Genomic DNA, 7423 nt, shown 5'->3' with positions numbered 1-7423 from the left:
TTGAAAGCCAAAAAACTTGGGAGCCATTTGTAAAATTGGAGTAAAGTAAACAAAATTATAGTGAAATTAACAGAGAAAACAATATCCAAATTGCTTCAAAAGTTGTTAAAAAGATACAAATGTTTAACTTTTCTTTTTTGCAAACTTTTTTAGTTTACATTATTTTTTTAACTTTTTTCCCCAGTATATAAGAAATATACTGACTTACCTTTCTCATCTCTTTGCCCATGTTGTTATCCAAGTCCTCAATCCTGATGCAAGGAGCCATGCTAGCAGGTTATATCCCCAGTAATAAGTAATCCTCCTTTGTGGTCAGCCAGACAGAGTGTGCCTGTGTGTGAATGAATCCATCCCCTTTTATACCTCTCTGTTTGCATAATAGAGTGTGAATAGGGGATTCTGTGAAGGTTCCCACAGTCAGCAGCCAATGGCAGCACAGCGGTTAGACAATGGAAGTGTGCAAGCAGGCAGTCTGTCCAGCAGCATCTGTAACAGGCCATAAACCTTAAAGAGGAAGAAGAGTGTGGGAAAGCCTCACGGCCCATAACTTGATGCAATTGATCTCCTCACTCGTCCTCTGACAGCTGTTACTATCAAAACAATGACTTTTTTTTTTAGGCTCATTAAAACTTAATATTATCCTGTGGCACATGACTACTTATAAAGATTCAGCGTGTGCGCTCACAATTCAGGCATCAGCCAGATGCTAAATGCAGTTGAACGACAAGTTCGGTGGCACATGTCTTATGGCCTGTCTCGTGCCGAAGGACAAACATGATTTCTCTTTCCTGTTGATATTGTGACCTTGCCCTTCAGCCATTTAAAACATAATTAGAACCCTTTAGTGTTGCAAGTTAGAAAAGCTGTGTGGTTCACTTGCAAGCACTTTTAGCGAGATGGTCAAGTTGGAAACCCAGCAAGGATCGGAAATTCTTATGACGTGACCTTGACTTTTATGGACAGTCTCTGGTTTCTGAAGATTGGGCGCTGGAAACGTTTGTTCCAGAAACATCACCAATTTTAGATCTTTGATAAAAACATTTTTTTTTGAAGACTTACTTTCCATATATTACATTGGCTGTTTAACGGGACACCATAGTAAAACAACTTTGATGGAAGCAGCCAATTTTAAATTTGTATGCAGCATGCTAGTTCTAGGGCCGACCAGCTAAGCCTAGTCACCTGGGAATGTATGAAACATGTACTGGATGCTTCCATCAGAGGCTAAGCCCATAGTTGTTTTGCTCTGGTTGAGCCCCTTTCAGTTAAAGTGCAACGCGAGCCAAAGCATTTTATATTTGTTTTGGATAGAGCGAGGAAGGGTTATAACCTCTGTCATATTGGCGAGATTTCAGCTCACTCCCGATTCCGATGACAATACCGGAAGTGAGGACATATCTTCAACGGGGACACAAATGACAATAAAAAACAACATTAAAGTTTCTCACTCTTCCAGAATCTTCTTATATTGATATTTTATTTCTATCAATGCCCCTCATTGGAAAGACTGACCATTTCCTGTCGTGGTGGCCACGCAAGAAGTGATGAAGTCTCCCCAATATCCAAACAGGTCCTAAAATGTCCCCATTCTGTCCAAAATTAAATAAAATGTTTTGGGCTGAGTTTGAGCTTTAAACATTAATCAGCGCCTTTATTTGTTTATTTTTTTAATAAAAGTTGGATTGCTTTATATTTTAACAGGAGAAGCTGATTGGTTGCCATGGGTAACTGCTCCAGTTTCTGGCTTCTCCAGTTTTGATAAATTCCCCCCAATGTATTCATAGCTTGATGCATTGATTAGATAAGTTGCAGAAATTCTTCATTAGACCTAAGCAAATGGTAATGTTGGCCACACACCTTACATCAATTATACGACATTTGTGATTGTTCGATGTTTCAATGTTTGTACCATTCAGGATTAATCTTCTTTATTCAAAGGCCGATCAAGCTTCATTTGGTTACATCAAAAAGTACATATTATTCATCCATAAAGCAGAAATCTGGCACATTATTACTACAAAATTCCATCCAGTGGTGCTGGCTAGAGGTGCATTCTGGGTAGTGGCTAATAAAGGACCTGCCACGGTCTAATAAAGTCGCTTAACATCACAATACCTAAATTTGTCCTACTGTCCAGGCTGAGGTTCCCATAGGAATCATCTCAGAGGCCTTTGATCTGGTCCTTCCTTTGATAAGACCAAGCAGCCACCCTGTCCCTCCTTCCCTCACCTTGTCTGCACTTGGCACTCTAGTGTCACATCTTACAAGCTGATGTAAAGCACACTCTGCTGTGTAGGACTGGGTGGTAGGCAGGGTTTTCCCATACAGACACATTGAAGACCGTGAAACAAAAATGTTGTAAGGTTTGAAAAAAAAAAATCCCGTCTAATGGTTTAATAATTTCTTCTTCCCGACTTGAGAATGGAGTATTAACCAATTAATAGGAAGTTATTTCGAACACTGATCTCATTCCTGTTGTTTGACATTTGTGTTTTCATTTTATTAGGCATCTGTAATGTCCTTTATGAACTAATATAGGCTCCATACACATGGCCATTACAGAGTGGCCATTATTACTAATTATTATTATTATAGAAGATAAATAAGGAAATCCAGTTGTAATTACCATGGGCCTTCTCAAAAAGAGTATTGATTGGCCATGTTTGGAATGCCAAAGACGGAGAGCATGGTAGTGTGCCACCCCCTCTTCTCTGTACTGGTCAAATATAAACGGCCAACTCTTGGACCCTCGTTTCTTTAGGACCCCGTTGGCTCAATTCATGTGATATGCCTGTATTTGTAAAGATTGTCTACGGTCATTGTTGGGGAGTATCCAAAAGACCCTTTTTATGGCCATGTTTCTGTGTTTTCCCCATTGCATAAAAAATGGACAGCTAGGTGATCCAGACAGGCATATTTTTATAGTATAATGCAGTGGTGGTTGGATTATACCTTTACATAACACATCCAACTATCCACAAATACCCATAGACATTAATGGAGGATTGGAGCAGTGTCCACATGTATCCCCTGCACTCTTTACAGCGTTTAGGACCATACAGTAAATGGTGGAGCTAGTAATGATGATCACGGATGGCGGCGTGCAATACCAAGTCTTCATGCAAATGAAGATCACCAGCACTCAATGAATACTTGTAAATTCTTGTTTGTATTTATTTGAAAAGGTGCGTCATGTGCAAAACGTTTCGGGGGCCACGCAGGGTGCCTTCATCATTCACAAGTATTCATCGAGAGCTGGTGATTTTCATTTGCATCAAGAATTAATGGAGGATTGGACATGCATGTATAATCTGACCACCCTCAGCTCCATAAACAGAAATGCTCGGCTCGATGGAATGCTGCTGTCCATGTAAACAGAGAGGAGGAATGGGGGGGGGGAGGGGGGGTATTTTTTCTAAAACAATACAGACTAATGATTTCCGGACAGTGGTGGAACGCCAGAGCCAGGTCCCAGCTGCAACCGCTGCAACTATGGTAGTTCTCATGAAAATGTGCCAAGTATCGGCACTGCTATCTGAGATGGTATCTGGACATCCCTAATTTTATTCATCCAATCATGTGCAGGATAAAATCCATTTTTATATGGCCTTGGTTTAATCACTAAGCTAAATAAATCACTTCTAGCAGTCATTTATTTTAAGACTTGTTTACTATGGTATTATTCTATCTATCTATCTATCTATCTATCTATCTATCTATCTATCTATCTATCTATCTATCTATCTATCTATCTATCTATCTATCTATCAAATGAAAATCTGTTTCGGAATTGAGTACAGGCTGGTCCAGTTATGTGAGCATTCAATGCCCTGATTGGCTGCTGGCTTATCTAATTTACTCAGTGTTATAATCATTTACAGGTCTATTCACAAAACGGTGACCAATGGAGTGAACAATCTAGGACCACATAGCTGAACTGGAAAGTGAGCTGAGTTGCAGAATTTTTCCAAATCAGCTATTTTGGCCTAGATTGTTCCCTTCTCCTGCCTTCTCCAAACTCTTCACCCTTTTGTGAATAACCTTGTTAATTTATTTGATTGTCCCAATATTTTGGTCCTTCATTAGTGATTTAAGATAGTGAACTTCAACATGTGCTGTAATGCCCTGTAATAACCTGCAGGGGGCGCTAAAGCCTTTTTAAAATACAGAATTGAAAGCGCATGACCTAGTGGGACGCGAATCAGCATCACCAAATCACTTCAATATTTTCTGAGAAAAAGATCCTCTTGCTTGTTATTAATAAATTGTGGTCACAATTACATGGTCTTCGGTTACCAATAGTTACGTATCATTATTACCAATCAGTATTGTCTTCCAGGGGCAGTCATTCTATTGATGTTTTATCCCTAAAATGTTTGTATTACCCAATTAATGTATTGGCTATAAATAAAAGAGCAGCAAGAAGAATATAATTTTCTTATTTAAAAATGTATTTGCTCATTTAAATTGCATAGACAAATTCTCTATTGTGCCTTACCAATAGAACTGAACCATTCACATAATTCGCTGCACCAAAATGAACTTACAATCTAATTTCCTTATCACACTCAAGGGTAGAAGGTTAACAAATACCAAAGGTGCAAATACCTATGGGGCAAATAACTATGGGGCAAATACCTATAGGGCAAATAGGTGTAACAAACAGCTATTGTGGCAACATTTGGAAGATAGCATCTGTAAAATGCCAAGACTGGAGCCAGGTGCTGGGACGATGTGACTCCAGCGAGCAGAACAGGATTTATATAGTTGTTGGTTGCCCAGTGGTGGACCCAAATGATGTCGGACCCAGGAGAAGATGGCAGTGACAAAGACGGAATAATGAGGGGGAGCTCCGCTGGGGGGAGGGCACACTAAAGAATAGGTGTGCCATCCTGTGTTAAGGTGCCCATACACCTGCCGATTATCGTACGATAATCGCGGGTGATCCCGTGATCGTACGATAATCGGCAGGTGTATGGGCAGCGTGCGACCTCTTCTACTTTAAGGTCGCACGACATTCGTCTTCCGAGCACGCTGGAAAACCTGCCGAAAATCGTACGATTTTCGGCGGGTTAGTGGCGTGCTCGGCGAGACGAATGCCGCACGGGCCAGTGTGCGCAAGCGCACACTGCCCGCTCAGCACTGCAATCATCGGAAGCCCTCCCCTCAGCGGGGCGGGCTTGCGATGATCCCAAGTACGATCTACCGGTCCAAGATGGGCAGATCGTACGAAATTTTAATTACCTTACAACCATCGCACAACGAAAGTGGTGCAATGGTTATAAGGTGCATGTCCAGCTTAAGTATACTGTGCATATAGCAAGAGTTTCGGGGACCCACAGTGGATTCAGTTCTTTAAGATCCTAAACTGTCTATTGTGCATGCCCAACCTGAACAACAGAAGATCTTTCTAGAAACATGCCACTTTTCGTAGGAAGGAGGGTTTGGGGGTAGAACTACCAGCAAGACATTGGGCAAACATATGATTGGCAGGCTAAACTCCATCCTGGCACATCAACTGTCCCCAAAGCAAGATCTACCAAGGTGTGTTGGTCATGCAGGGGACTACAAAACTACAAACATTCTCCTAGGCAATTGTAAAGATCGGGATTGGGAAAACATCATTTTATGCCTTTAGACACCCTGGGGTTGATTTAATAAAGGCAAAGGAATTTGCACTTTGGAGGGGACGAATCTTCTCAGGTTGGTGAATGTGGTGAAATTTTACTTTGCAAAAAATATCCAATCATATGCAAGGAAAGTAACAAAAAACAGCATTTTACTTGCACATGATTGGCTGATAGAAGTCAGCAGAGCTTCACCTCATTCACTAAAGGAAAACGTCCCCTGCAAAGTGCAAATTCCCTTGCAAAGAAAACAGCCTATTTGTCTTTAGTAAATCAACCCCCTTCACTGTACTTTGCTTTTCCAAGCATTTTCCCGAGACTGTGTTTGTTAAAGCTGCGACGATGAGCTGCTGTAGACATCCTGAAAGCTGTCTCTTTGTCGGAATCCCAACCTCTGAGAAAATAACTGGGAGGCTAATTCTTGTAGCAAGAAAAGTGTGTCTTGTGACACCTCCGCGTCCTTTCTCAAGTCTAAATACAAGGTGGCAGTATGTCAGCCGCCCTCCCCCCTACTCACATTCCTTCATTGTTGTGAGAAGCACGGTTGGAGCTGCTGCCAAAATCTGACACACTTGTATCCTTAATAAGATTGTGCCGGAAAAAAAAAAGCTTAGGGCTGGTTCACGTCCGTCTGTATATACAGTAGTACTATAATATACCGTACGTTATATACTAGTATGTTATAGTAGTATATAATATAGAATAATTCAATTATAAGACGGCTATTTTGTGTATTTTCACATGTGCGTACATGCAGTTTAAAAATTGGGGACCCCAGTGTGGAACCACAGCGCCCGGTGGGGACCCAAGTGTGGAACCACAGCACCCAGCGAGGACCCAAGTTTGGAACCACAGCGCTCAGTGGGACCCAAGTGTTGAAACACAGCACTCAGTGGGGACCCAAGTGTGGAACCACAGCCCTCAGTGGGGACCCAAGTGTGGAACCACAGCACCCAGTGGGGACCCAAGTTTGGAACCACAGCGCTCAGTGGGACCCAAGTGTTGAAACACAGCACTCAGTGGGGACCCAAGTGTGGAACCACAGCCCTCAGTGGGGACCCAAGTGTGGAACCACAGCACCCAGTGGGGACCCAAGTGTGGAACTACAGCACTCAGTGGGGACCCAAGTGTGGAACCACATCACCCAGTGAAGACCCAAGTATGGAATCACAGAACCCAGTGGGGACCCAAGTGTGGAACCACAGCGCCTAATGGGGACCCAAGTGTGGAACTACTGTGCTCAGTGAGGACCCAAGTGTGGAACCACAATGCCCAGTGGGGACCCCAGTGTGGAACTACAGCACCCAGTGGGGACCCAAGTGTGGAACCACAGCACCCAGTGGGGGGAACAGGTATCAGACACACCTGGATGTGTCGGATACCAGCAGAGCCTGTAGTTCTTCAATAGGGCAAGGATATGACACACTGTTTGCCAAGTAAATAATTAATAACTGCTTTTACAGGGTCGCTGTAATCTATTTCCTTTACAATAGGTAAGGGTTTCAATAGGTAAGGGTCTACAATAGGTAAGGGTTTCCTTTAAAAGCTTTGTTTAAGTAGGTTTAAATCCTAACTGCACAACATCTAGTTTGCCAAAGCACCGTGTATCATAAACAATTTCTGTTTTTATTTTTGTTCTATAATTTTTGCATAAAATACACCTTTTTTTTCTATCCTTTGTTGCATCTCAGTGCTGCATCTCCTTTAGCCACTTCCTGTCGAGATGCACTTGTTCCAGCATGGGCTGCGCATCATTGCTCCCTACCTGATAGTGATAACGCCTTTGCGTCAGCCAC

The sequence above is a fragment of the Nanorana parkeri genome, unplaced genomic scaffold, assembly GCF_000935625.1.
Source record: "Nanorana parkeri isolate BGI_ZX_2015 unplaced genomic scaffold, ASM93562v1 scaffold5, whole genome shotgun sequence".
NCBI lineage: Eukaryota > Metazoa > Chordata > Amphibia > Anura > Dicroglossidae > Nanorana > Nanorana parkeri.
Note: the sequence above shows the minus strand (reverse complement) of the source record.